The sequence below is a fragment of the Leiobunum rupestre genome, chromosome 11 (assembly GCF_980474605.1).
Source record: "Leiobunum rupestre chromosome 11, qqLeiRupe1.1.hap1, whole genome shotgun sequence".
NCBI lineage: Eukaryota > Metazoa > Arthropoda > Arachnida > Opiliones > Sclerosomatidae > Leiobunum > Leiobunum rupestre.
The window spans coordinates 11243594-11258613 of NC_143394.1; the positions used below are offsets into that span (position 1 = coordinate 11243594).

At 37.5% G+C, this 15020-nt stretch overlaps 1 protein-coding gene across 1 annotated transcript in view; it reads right to left on the reverse strand.

Annotated features, from left to right (window-relative positions):
- The window catches only part of SK (small conductance calcium-activated potassium channel), a 351468-nt gene that overhangs the window by 260486 nt on the left and 75962 nt on the right, over nucleotides 1-15020 (reverse strand). The gene's annotated exons all lie outside the window — the stretch shown is intronic.

The window sequence follows — 15020 nt, forward strand, 5'->3', positions numbered from 1 at the left end:
CTTACTACGTGCCTCATCATGCGGTATTCAAAGAAGACATAAGTATATGTATTTGTACCCCGCTGCTCCGCCTTAAGCACTACAGCGGCCACCTTAAACAACCAGCCCTGGACAAAAGTGCGCTTTGCGAAACAACGTTCGGCCAGTGAGACAGCCATTTTGACCGCCTCACATATAGCAAACAAACGCCCTCATCACGGCCCAACAAAAGGCGACACCATGGGCTGCCCGAGACCCACCCTCGCACAGCTGAGGACTAGAGTGGCTTCCTCTTCCACTGCAAACTACCCTCCTTAGTAGGTCACAGAATGACGAGTGTGGAACACCCATGAGGTTCCAGTGACCCAGCGCCCCGATCACATGACCTTGAGAGCCGGGTATGGAGCCCCCCACAGGCTCCAGTGACCCCATCACACCACTAGATAGGGACAGTGGGAAAGATAGGGACAGTACCACCACGAGAGTTCGTGTGGTGTTCGACGCCTCTGCCAAATCTACAACTGGAGTTTCCCTAAACGATCATCTGCTAGTGGGGCCAAAACTTCAAGATGATTTGGTTAACCTCCTTATTCGCTTTCGTCAACATTGCATTGTAATGAAAGCAGACCTTGCCAAAATGTTTCGTCAAATTAGAGTCCATCCAGACGACTCCGATCTTCAAAGAATTGTTTGGCGAAACAACTCACACGAACCCTTGCTCGAATACCGTTTGCTAACGGTTACATATGGAACCGCATCAGCGCCATTACTAGCAACTAAAGTCTTGAAGCAACTCGGCCATGACGTGAAAGAGACACTTCCGTTGGCATCTTCGGCTTTACAAAATGACTTCTACATGGACGATCTAATGACAGGAGACGAAACGATTGAGAACGTTTTAAGACTTCAGTCAGAAATCATTCAAGCTACATCTCAAGCAGGATTTGAAATAAGGAAATGGGCGTCGAATGAAGCTGCATTATTGGATACACTACCAGCCAACATGAAGGATTTACAAAAGCCACTATGCATCGAGAACGACGAATCAGTCAAGACTCTCGGCCTATATTGGACTCCTTCGGCTGATAATTTCTCGTTTATGGTTACTTCTCCAGCGTCAAGAAGTTCAATCACTAAACGTACGATTCTTTCGGATACAGCAAGGATATTCGATCCTCTGGGACTGTTGGCACCAGTAACCGTTCGAGCGAAACTGATGTTACAGGAAATGTGGCAGCTAAAATTGAATTGGGATGAGCAACTTCCCCAACCACTTGAAGCTAAATGGAGGTCGTTTCGAACCGATTTACCAGAAATTGAAAACATTACGGTTCAACGGCACATTTCGCAAGCTAATGCTACAGACATTAGCCTGCATGGATTTTGTGACGCAACGGAGAAAGCGTACGCAGCTGCCGTATACCTGAAGACGGTGAATAACAACGGACAAATCAAAATACAACTGATCGCTGCGAAAACAAGAGTCGCTCCGCTCAAACAAATCACACTTCCGAGACTGGAATTATCTGGTGCATTACTTTTGGCTTCTCTGATTCAACTGATCAGGGAGTCATTGAGATTGGATATAGCTGATGTTCATTGCTGGTCGGACTCAACAATCGTCCTAGCTTGGTTGAAAGCTCCACCGCAACGTTGGAAAACGTTCGTAGCCAATCGAGTGTCAGAAATCCACGAGAAACTACCGAGAGCGCAATGGCATCACATTTCAGGAGATAGCAACCCTGCAGATTGCGCTTCTCGAGGAATATCCGCTAGCGAACTGGGAAATCATGGTCTCTGGTGGCATGGACCGCAGTGCCTTATTTTCGCCGCAACAACGCAAGAACTACATGAACTCTCAGAGCCAAATGAATGTTTATCCGAGGAAAGACGAATTATTTCGTTAGTAACACATCATCAAATGGATTTCACGCTCCTTTCCAAATTTTCAGCGCGTAAAAAACTCATTCATATCACCGCCTACATTCTACGTTTTGTCTTCAATTCGCGAAATGCGACAGAATTGAGGATTACTGGACCTTTATCGAAGGAAGAGAACGAAAAGGCGCTATCCCATTGGATTCGGGTCGTCCAAAGCAACAGTTTTAACGAAGAGATAGCTTGCCTTAAACAAAACAAGGAATTACCACGGAAAAGTAAAATCCTTTCGATGCGTCCGTACATCGATCAAGATGGGATTCTTAGAGTTGGTGGCAGACTTTGCCACTCCAACTTACCATACGAACAAAGGCATCCGGCACTGTTACCGAGACAGAGCAAATTAACAGAACTTCTAATACAACACGAGCACGAAAAACATTTTCACGGAGGTGCTCAACTACTAACTTCTGTCTTACAGAAATGTTATTGGATCGTCGGTCTTCGTGATGCCATACGTTTCCATATCAGAAGATGTGTTTCATGTGTACGACAGCAGGCAGTCACTGTAAAGCAACTTATGGGCGATTTACCACCAGCGAGAGTAAATCCTGCTCGGCCATTTTTGAAGTGTGGAGTCGACTACGCAGGACCATTTACCCTTAAACTAATGAAGGGACGAAGTCACTTCAGGTTTAAGGGATACATTGCCGTCTTCGCTTGCTTTACCACAAGATCAATTCATCTTGAACTTGTCAGTGACATGACCACCGAAGCATTTCTGGCAGCATTGAAACGCTTTGTTGCTCGACGAGGAAAATGCGCCGACATTTACAGCGACTGTGGAACCAACTTTACAGGAGCCGATCGAGAGATGAAAACATTCATCAAATTCATAGTCTCTACAAACAACAACAATCAAGTGTTACGATGGCTCGCAGACGAAGGAATTAATTGGCACTTCAACCCGCCTGCAGCGCCACATTTTGGAGGCCTCTGGGAAGCCGGGGTGAAGTCCGTCAAGTATCATCTGAAACGAGTTCTTGGCACCAGGGTTCTAAACTTTGAAGAAATGCAAACGCTTCTTTGCCAAATCGAAGCTTGCTTAAATTCACGTCCGTTAACGGCGTTAAGCTCGGATCCAAACGACTTCAATGCGTTGACACCTGGACATTTCCTAATCGGAGATGCGCTCACCGCAATACCCGAACCAGATCTCACTTCTGAAAACGTCAACCGCCTGTCACGTTGGCAATTGGGCCAACAAGTACTGCAGCACTTTTGGAACCGTTGGCGAAATGAATTCCTCTCTCGCCTTCAACAACGTCCAAAGTGGACTACACCAAAACCGAATCTACGAGTCGGCGACTTGGTCTTGCTCAAAGATGATGATTTACCTCCAACCAAGTGGAGAATGGCAAGAATCACTGAACTTCATCCAGGACAAGACAATCAAGTTCGCGTCGTAACTGTCAGAACCTCTGACAAATCACTGAAAAGACCCGTAGTTAAATTATGCCAGTTACCACTAGACTGATTTTAATTGTATTCAAATTGTTTACTAAGGGTTATTTATGTATGCAAATGTAACTTTTCGGACTTTTACTATCTCATTTGAAATTCGTTATTTCAAGGCGGGCGGAATGTTCGGTTGTACACATCGTAATTTTGTATAGTACATGTACCTATATTCGTTTTCAAATGTTTATATAGCGCACGCGCGCGTGAAAGTGAGTTTTTGGTTGCTGTTAAAAAAGGTGTTATTTTGCGCGTGTAAAAATAAATTAACGGCCAGTTCTGTTTTGAAATAAGAGGAAAAAGGTTTACCGGTTTTTATGTCGGAAAAGTTCGCGTCTTTTATTTCGCTGTTCACGACAACTTCACTAACCATAATTGTGAAAAATATAATCTGGATACCCATAATATAGGCCTTTAAATCATATTGCATAAATAATTATTTAACGAATACAATTAAGTGACAAACGAATAACGCATAGCCATAAAATACGATACTTAATAATAGTATAAACTTTACTAAGTATAACTGAGAAATTATAATCAATTAACTCAATAAAATATAAAATTGACTAACCATAATTGTGACCAAATATAAACTCAACAACCCATAATAAAGGCTTTTCAATTACAACGTATAATGTATTATTTACCGAATACCATTAAGTAAAAAACGAATAACCCATAACCATAAAATACCATACTTAATAACAGTATAAACCTTATTAAAAATACATAATAAAATATAAAACTACAGCCGAATACTTAGGGTTAGTTATGTTACTTATGTCGACGACGCATTTAATGATTAAAAAGGAGAAACTCTGAACCTTTGATTAATCGAATCGCAAACAGGAAACTACAAAATTCTTCATCTGAAATGCGGCTAAAGTGTTGGGCCTAAACGATGTCTTGCGCTTAACCAGCTTTGAGATGACGTATCTCCGACACACTGTTTAATATCAGGGCGTTATCTTTATCCAACAGATGGCGTACGCCTACGGTAAACACTCGTTTAGCTGCGGGGTTTGTTTTTCAAAATTATGGCTACGCTTATAACACTAAGCCTTGGCTCACAAAATTTCCCCACAAAATCAAATGTGTTCAGGATGTTTATTACGCTGTTGCAGGCAGTTATTCCGCGTTTACAGAATAATTTAATAAAAATCAGGATGGTCAGATTTAAATCCATTTAATTTAAATCAAGTAATCTAAAAAAGAACATTGATTTAAATCAGATATTATACCTCCAACTGGTTTTGAAAATGTACAAAAGTAGGTTCACTAGCAATGTCAATTAAAAAAACTAAACTAAATTTAGTTTTAATTAATAATTAAATTTAATTAAGATATTTTCAGGGTCTTCTTATATATATAAGAAGACCCTGAAAATATAGGAACTATGGCCCTCCCTGCTAGGGTAAAACCTAAAAACAAGAGCCATGGAAGAGACCTGTTGATCAACGCGAGATGCAATTCCTAGAATGGTCCTCTTTTCCAGATGAGAAGAAAAATATATATTGACTTAAAAAGTCTCTTAAAGTCAGAAGGGCAAAAAAACTATATTCGTTTTTATACTTTTGGCCGAAAACGTCGCGAAAAAATGAATGGACCCATATTGAATCCCGGCAAACAAGATGACCAAGCGCACTAGATAGGTTTCACACCAGTAACCGGATTTAAAACGATATAAAATGACTTGAAATTATAGTGTGAACGAAAATGGAAATAAAGATGTTAATTGTAAACGCCAGCACTGGAGCTGTTTTAAGAGCTAGATTTTGATTCCAATGCACTTTTCATTTCCAATTTTAAGAGTTTTTTTTCATCACCTAATCTGTAGCCAGAAGAATATTATATAATTTTAGGAGTAAAGTATGTTGTAAGAATTTTGAGCAATTTGTGAATGGGTTTATTCTTGATTACTGTAGAAGGTTTAAATTTAAAATCTCCGGTTTAATGAAGTGAGAAATTTTATTTTAAAATTCGAATAATTTTGGTATAAAACATTTTTTTTCCGGAGGGAGTAGAAACAAATATTTTAAAAGGGAACGGCCAAGCTTTCCAAATACCGCCTTATTTGCGTATCAAAAGATCAACAAGATGTTCAATATACTTACACGTACCTTATTTTGTCTTGAAAAAATAGTTTTTAGCCCAAAACGTTGAAACGCAAAATATTGCCGAGTGTTTGGGTTTGAATTCTTGCCGCCATCTTAAGGTGTATCAGCCAGCGCCAGGACGAAAACAGTGAGCGATTTGCGAACTAGCCTAACTTTTGAAGTCGCGCAATTTAGGCTTTGGTCTCGTATAACTGGAACGCGCCGCGCGTGCAAACTAAAACCTAAAACCTTTCGCGTCTCCAGCAGCGCGCGTTTTTATATATTTTTTTTTCAATTTTAGTCAAGCAGGAAGTGTCTCATGGGTTTCTCACCAGGTGTCGCAGCGGACGCGTGCTTTTCAATTTCCCGAAATTTCTTTATTTTATTAATAATTAACCGCTTAATACTTTTTGATGCGGTTTCGCCATAAATTTTAGTTTTTAACGGGCCATAGGGCTATCTAACTGGTTAAATGAAATGATGAATTTCATGTAGATATTGACAGAATAAAGATTAATTTTTACGACTAGCATATTTCAGAGAAAATTGTACTTTTTCTACAGAACAAGTATTTTCTTTAGGTATCTAATGGTGCACAAACACGTTTTCTCTAGTACAAACAATCTGTGCTAAGTAGTTCACCTTTTGATAATACCAAGAACCAATTTACGTAAGGAAGAACTTCCAAACAAGCTCAGCTTTAATTATCAGGTTGTTCTAACAATTTTTATATTTATGTTTGCGAGACTGAGATGCTCCATCTATCGACCGAAATCGAAAGAATTAATGATGGCAACTTTCACAAATAACAAATTTTAACAATTTCTAACTGCTTTTAAATAGGTTTTTGGAAAATACAGTGACGAGAATGTCAAATCTAACATGAGTTATTATTGAGAATTATTAAAAGAGTTTTATAGTGTACGTAAAAACGTTGTTTACTTTACTTAGTTATTAATAGTTTTGTGAGTGCAAGAACATTATGAGTTATTATCATGCTATAATAATTAACTATTAAAATTACATATATAACAAGTTGGCAAGCCAAAATATACCTCTCCTCGGAAGAATTGTCCCTAGTGCTATTAATTTCTTGAGATAACCCTTAAAGATATATCTCCGTAATTTAGAGTTACTTGTTAAAAATGTTATCCGAGTTCTATCCCACCCGGTATAAAATTTTAATTATAATTAAAATAATTGAGACGAAACGACCAATTTTAATTTATTCAGAATATCATAAGTTAAGTAGTTACAACAGTGAGTTAGACGTACTATAACAATGCACAATTGAATTTAACCCTATTTACGGTACAAGTTTGTCAGTTGAATATAATACAAAGCAAATTTTAATGAAAGATATATCTACAGAGGGTATTATAACGACCGTTCGCTTTTTGGTTTATAATTTTAACGGAATCAGGCTGATTTTAATTAAACGATAGATTATCGAAATTTTGTTAAAAGAATATTCCCTTAGGCCGCGCGATAAATTTACGAGAATTATTTCCCGTCGCCGTTATATCGCAAATTTAGTTGATTCGGGATTGCCAGAACTGTAATGTTGTGGGCGAGTGATTAGAAAATCAAATGGCAACCAGAATTATGCAAAATTATAAATGTTTATTTTTATTCAGAACAGTCTATGGAACGTTCTAGATTTAACTTTCATCAATAACCCAACAATATATATCCCTCCTACGTAATTGTACAGAACTGGTACTCAAGTGTCTAAGACTAGATTTGTCTTAGTTCATCGTGATTGAAAAATAAACCAAAACATACTTACACTTCTAAATTCAAACTACCTTACTATAAACTCTTGTCTTAATTAACAGCTGAGAGCTGTTCGCTACTAATTACTTCCAATCTACTTAATTAGCCTCACAGGTTGAGTTGATAATTTCAAGGGTATAATTAGGTTTTTCCAATTCAAAAAATAAAAACAATCAATTTTATCTTACAGCTGACTTGAGTTAGTTCACAATTACTTTAACACTTTCAGTCTTAAACACGCACTGTTCATACACTTAAGTCCATTCGCTCACGTTCCAAACGCGAAACACAATTTAACTCTTTCCTTGACCGAAGACCGAAAATACTAATTAAAACCGCAAAGTTACCTCATAACTTTTGACCGACACCAGGACCCCGTCCTGTAGTAGTTCGTCTGACAGCCAAGAACTAAGAAAGACTAAATCTTCCATTTTGACGGCAACGGCTTTATATACGTTTATTTGGCGTTTTTTAGACTGGTCAAGATTTGACTAAAGTTCGAAAAATTGAAGAGATTATATTTTTTACCCGGTTTGATTGATAGTTCTCCACACGGTGGCGCTATATTATTACTTTGATATAGTTTTCGCGGGAGTTTTGAATAATTATCATTCAATAAACAATATATACAGTGATTGTATTAATCCGTTTAGTAAAAGAACCCGCTTTATCATAATTGTTCCTTTACTTGAATATTTTCCCTAAGGAAGTCAATGGCTCGGCGGTGAACTATTGGCATTGTAACAATGCGACCCAAGTTCAATTCCTGATCGCGATCAAATTTTACATTAAAATACTAAAATATTTAATTAAATATAAGATTAATATAATCTATAAATATTTAATTAAATATAAGATTAATATAATCTATAAATATTTAATTAAATATAAGATTAATATAATCTATAAATATTTAATTAAATATAAGATTAATATAATTTATAAATATTTAATTAAATATAAGATTAATATAATTTATAAATATTTAATTAAATATAAGATTAATATAATTTATAAATATTTAATTAAATATAAGATTGATTTAATTTATAAATATTTAAAATGATGTAGAATAAATTATAGAACCTAACGTTATAACTTTGTAAAGGACATTCGCCAAAGCTGTTTTTTAGAAAAACACCGTAAATTTACAAGCGTTGGTGGCTGAGTGGTTAGAGTACATCTCTTGCACGAGGCGGACCCGGGTTTTATTCCCGGCCGGCGCCAAAAAATCGCAAAATGATACTAAGACGAATCCCGTGTACAACTGGTGGAAACCCTGCCATTGGACGTTGAGAGGTAGCATTACACTCAGCACTCGGTCCGTCCCTAAGTCATTAAGAAGAAGTTGGAGAGAAAACGCCCATACAAACACCACAGACTCAACATCCACAACAAACTCAACACCCACAACAGTCACAACACGAACTCAACATTCACGACCTACAACATAACAATAACGAAATATCCGGTGAGCGTTGACGAAAAAAAACCAACCAAACCCAACCGCAAATCAATCCGTTAACGCTCACCGTCACACGGTGGTTTTGAGAATCCTTCGAGAAACTGCGTACGCAGTGATTACACTTTGCACCGAAAATGCGAACGCGTTCGCAGGTCTGACAGACAGACCCACAGACAGACACGGTGGTTGTATAACCCCTCCTAGGGGACATAGTCTCCTCGAAGAGGTAAAAATAATATGAATGAAATATAATTAATATGCTACGTATTAATATTACAAAATATAAAGTATATTTAAAAATAATATATTTTAAATGAATATAGTAATAACATGAATTTATTCATATTCAACCATGAATATAGAACAGTAGATTATATACCTGGTACTAGGGATGCAACGGTTCCACTTTTTTGGACTATCTCGGATCCGGATCCGGTTCCGGTTCCTAAATTTTTGCTTTATTGGTTCCGGTTCTTAAAATTTTAATTTATCGGTTCCGGTTTCGGTTCCGGTTCTCAAAATTTAGAACCGATCGGTTCCGGTTCCGGTTCCTAAACGGTTCCTATACGGTTCCAGTGTTTTTAGTATTAATTAAAGTTAAATAAACAAGAAATTCAAAGAGAAATAAAATCCACCACATTTATTTATTTAGAATATAAAATTTGTTTTTGATAAATTATATTTTAAAAATAGTAGCTTTCTCAGTGACGTAGCTATGGGTTCGGGGTTCTCCCGCGAAACTGTTTTTGGGGTCCCTTATAATCATTAAGGCCGAGTCCCGATTATCGCCATCTAGAGTTAGGGCTAACAAGTATCGCCTTCTACAATTAGATTTAATACGTACTTGCATGTTAAATATATAAAACGCTTAAAAATGGTTTTAAGCCCTAAGTTAAATGATTAAGATAAATCACGGAAATCAGCGACTGCTAGTAGAACTTAGCAGTCTGGAGTACAGACTTCCAAGTCCGACCAGAATCAAGATCTAGATGACTTAATGTATAATAATTAAAAAAAATTGCTACTATTCTCTCGAAGGGAACTCATGTAAGCGCGTTATTTGTTTATTCAAATCTTCTATTTGAAAATTCCCACGGTTTCATCGTTTCAAGATGGAGGAGGGGGGGGGGGGAATGATGTAATTTCAAGTTTTGGGGAGACATTGCCTTCCCTTCCCCTCCTCATTTCAGGGGCGTAGGAACGTTTTAGAAGTTGGAGGGGGCAAAGAGAAACGAAATGGTGGTCTAGGAGCTTATCCCCTGATGTAGAGTGAGTAATCGGTCGCGAATGTCATTAAGGCATTAACAGTAACAACCGTTATCATTGTGTATTTTAGTCTTTAGAGTCTTTTATCAATTTAAGATACACAAATCCACAATAATAAAATGATAATAGTTTTGAATTTTTAAAGGAGTGTAGCTTCACCGAATGCATGTGTTACTGTTTGATTGCTATGTAAATTGGCGGGAAAAGAAACAGTTGAGCTTCTATAAGAATTATATGCTTTTAGATTGAGAATTTGAGCTCTTGAAGATTGCAACTGACCAAAAAGTTGAAGGGGCAATAACATTAGTTGCCCCTCCCAGCAAAATTCTATGGTGGGGCATTGCCCCCCTGGTTCCTACGCCCCTGCCTCAGTAGTAGTTTAAATGAGAGAACTGAGACCGAGGGTATCACTTCCCATAGGGTATCATGGGGTTTCACTGATTCTATGCTGTGTGAGAGAACTGGGACCGGGGAGGTATCGTGGGGTATCGTAGGGTATCGCGGTGAGAGAATTAGGACCGGACTGTCAGTGGACCATAGGGTATCAGAGAGAACTGCGACCGAGGGTATCACTTCCTATAGGGTATCGTGGGGTTTCACTACCGAGAAGGTATCGTGGGGTTTCACTACCGAGAAGGTATCGTGGGGTATCGCGTTAGAGAATTAGGACCGGACTGTCAGTGGACCCTAGGGTATCAATTCTTCGTAAGGCAACGTGGAGTGTAAGACCCTTGATTTTTATGGGGTATCGTGGTATAGTTTTTTTTCGCACGGAAAATCGGTGCGGTATCGAATTTTTGACTAGATATATGAACGGGACACCGTGGCTTGCTTAATGACCAGATGACTATAATCTTGTACAAGATAGTAAAATGAAACGTGCAAAGTTCGGAAAATAAGTATAAAAAGAACGTACTCCTCACAAGTAAACCATCAGTTCATTTGGATCCTCCTCAAGTCTAAGAAAAAGCCAGAATTTTTGAGAAATGTAAATATAATTTTCCGCTCATAAAACATTTGAAATTTATTCTAAAAACTAATTTAATAGGAACACCGGCAAAGTTTTCCCCATTTCTTGTACCAAGGGAATTGCGGTCACTCCGGAGTGTCTTATCCAGGTTGGTAGATTAGACGGAAGTTCTGACATGACACTTACGGAAGACGAATTCAAACAACTGCGGAGGGAAAGTCATCAAATATCAATGTTCATGGACAACGATTTGACTCCAACCGCCGTTTGGTCTTTTGACGGGTCGGATACGAAACGAGTCGAACTAAGTATTTTTAAAAACAGAAGGGTAGTTGACGTTAGAGAAATTGTGCAAGGTTCTGGAGCTAACTACGCGAAGCGTTACTTGACGAAAAAAGGATTTACCATTACCAATCGTCCCTGGAAAGCTTTGTTAGATAAATATGATGAAGTGATGGCCTACCACAATGAAGTGAAACGAGTTTATAGCGAAATTGAAAAATTTGTAATCGAAGAACTTACTATTTTAATAAAAAAGAATTGTTATGGTTGCGATGTTGAGCACCCTTCGCAAACGCAGCACGAGTGTTTAATGGTGGATTGGAACTCAAGAGTAGAAATGCACTTGTTTCACGCTATGAACCAATTATGTTATTCCAAAATTACGGCAAAAATTGATACTTTTTTAAAAGAAGATTTACTTGATAATATTATGGCTCATATTGTATGCAACTCTAAAAAAATATTGTATAAGAGTGACGACGAATAAATTAAAACTATAATAGAAATATTTTGTTAAAACTGCTAAGTCTTTTATTTTGTACGTCATTTTTAGTAATGGATCCTACCATGAAACACCCTTTCACGGGACTCGTAGCGGGACCAACACAGTGTGGAAAATCACATTTTATCGCTAATTTAATTAAGCATAATAAATATTGCATTTATCCCCCACCAGAGCGAGTAATATGGTGCTATACTGAATATCAACCACTTTTATTTAATTCAGTATTAGAAAGTAATCCATCATTGGAATTTCACGAAGGATTGTTAGACCCTGGTAGTTTGAATCCTGAAATTAGAAATTTTATCATTCTGGACGATTTATTATGTGAAATAGCAAACAATAAAGAAGTGACAAACTTATTTGTACGAGGATCACATCATCGGAACACATCGGTTCTGATTTTAATGCAAAATTTGTTTTATCATGGGAAAGAGGTGAGAACCCTCAACCTGAATTCTCAATACCTCATAATATTTCGTTCCGCTAGAGACGTCTCCAGTGTACTAAATATAGCTAAACAAATATCCCCGTCCAATACGAAATTCGTCATTGATGCTTTTCGTCAAGCTGTACAGAAGCCTTATGGCTATTTATTTATTGACTTAAAACCAAATACGCCAGATGAATTTCGACTACGAACCGGAGTAATACCAGGAGAAGAAGCTGTCGTTTTTGTCCCCAAAGGAAAATGAACAGAACGACATCGAACAGAGTTTCAAAGAATGTTCATTTTTTTAAATACTTATGTACTTGTAATACCAAACAACGAAAAGCGGCAATAGTGCTAGCGGGTCGTGACGCTATCTTGGCGCTGGTGGAATGTTGTATAAATGTCCTCTGTGGGAATGTAAAATTAACAGATGCTCAAAAGAGACGGTTAAAGAAACATCGCTTCGTTTTACGTCATATTTGTGGAAAAATTCCTTTTTCAAAAAGAAGAGATATATTAGTTCAAAAAGGAGGTTTCCTTCCCTTTTTATTAGCACCGCTACTTTCAATCGTTACTTCAGTAGCCGGAGCGGTGATAAGTCGTGCCGTCAACAAATAAATGGCCCGCAAAATGATATTAGTATCCGAAGACGTCCTTCGAAGACTGAAAAACGGAATTACCGAAGAAAAACAAGTTGAAGTTCCCACTTTGGATAAAGAAATAGATTCCATTCTCAATAACGACCATATGAACCAATCTGAAAAACTCAATTTATATAATCAAACGCTACAACGATATTTAATTAGGAATCGTCAACCAATAGAAAAAACAAACGTAAAAAAGACGTGGTATGAAGAAATAGCTTCTGGAATTCCACCTAGCCTTATCAATGATGCATTTTCGTTGTACACTTGGACTCAGCAAAATAAAAATATATCATGGTCTGAGCTCGGCGAATTGGAAATTGGAGGGCGAGTCGTTTTAGGAACTAACGTTATTGATTTAATTCATGATGCTGTCAGAAAAACAAAAGCTGTTACCGATCCTATAGGCACTAATAACTTTTATGAAACCTTACAAAACAACAATGTTCCAAAAAAATATATCAAAAATCCTACTAGATTAAGGATTCTGAATTCGCTATCGTACCGTTCACCACCACTTAACCCATCACAGTGGGCAACGGTGTAATTGTGATTTATTAATAAAATGTGAAGCGTGTGTTGAGAGTATTTATTTAACATTATTATTCCAAGATGGATGGTTGTGCAGAAACCGTAGCTGTTGATGTCGTCTCAAGATTAACCTTTTCTTTTTCGAAAAATCCAAAACTCTTAACCGCTTTCTTAATAGTATTAATATTTTCCCTAATTGAGCTGTTTGATTTAATTTTATGGGGCTATACGTTACCCAATTTCGTAAATAGTACCTATTATGGATGAATTAAAGAATGTTTATTACAACGTAGCGGACTCAGGTGGGTACGTAGGTGTTCGAGGGTTGTATCTTTCCGCTAGAGAAAAGGATATAAAAGTTACTCTGAAAACCGTGAGGAAGTTTTTACAAGATCAAGACACGTATACTTTACACAAAAAAGCCAAGTGGCGCTATAAAAGAAACAAGACCATAGTGTACGGTATTGATGAACAGTGGCAAGCTGATTTAATTGATTTAAAAAAACTTTCGAAACAAAATAAGGGAAATCGTTATATATTGGCTTGTATTGACATTTTTAGTAAATTTGCCTTTGTTGAGCCAGTGAAAGATAAAAAGGGGAATACCATAGTGAGCGCGTTGGAAAAGATTTTAGCTCAAGGAAGAAAACCGAAACGGATGCAGAGTGATCACGGTAATGAGTTTGTCTGTCAAAACGTTCAATCTGTGTTAAAATCACGAGAAGTAGATTTCTTCGCGACGAACTCGGAAGTTAAAGCGAGCGTCGTCGAGCGGTTTATTCGATCGTTTAAATCAAGAATGTATCGATATTTCACCGGTAAAAATACAATGATATACATTGACGTGCTTCAAGATTTAGTTGCAGCGTATAATAACAGTTACCATCGGTCAATTAAATGTAAACCAATCGAAGTGACCTCTAAAAACTCTAAAATGATTTGGAACAACCTGTACGGAGATGTTGACTTTAGTCCACCAGCGATGTATGATTTCGAAATTGGTGACATTGTAAGAATTAGCAAAAAGAAAGGATTATTTGAAAAAGGCTACCTTGCCAATTTTTCGGAAGAACTGTTTCGGGTGATTAAGAGGATACCGAGACAACCTCCGGTATATAAACTCGAGGCTTTAGATTCAGAACCCATTTTGGGAGTATTTTACAAGGAAGAAGTACAAAAAGTGGGTAAAGATCTCGAGACGTGCGCTTTCCAAATTGAAAAAGTGCTCAGGAGGCGACGCAAATCTGATAATTCAGTCGAGTTACTCGTACGCTGGAAGGGGTACGGACCGCAATTTGACAGTTGGGTTCAAGAAGTAGACTTAGAATGAGTTTTTACATCACTCTACCATCCGATTCTTCGCTGAATTATTTTCCCGATAATACTTTGAGCAAATTCAGAGCTTACCTTCCGGAGAATGTTCAGCTGAATGGGTCTTACGAAGTAGGTTTAGCGGAAATAAGTTATCCTAGAACTTGGAACAATATCAAGGAAGAACAGGTAGTACGAGTTGGTACGGATGATATCATGTTGGAAGATTTTAGGTATATACCTAAAGCAAATTTCTCTTCTATCGAAGATTTACTTGAAATGTTTAAATTTGAGAATGAAAGGGTCGAGTTCAAATACCATAAACATCTGAAACGAGTTGAGGTTCATATAACTAAGGGGTTTTAC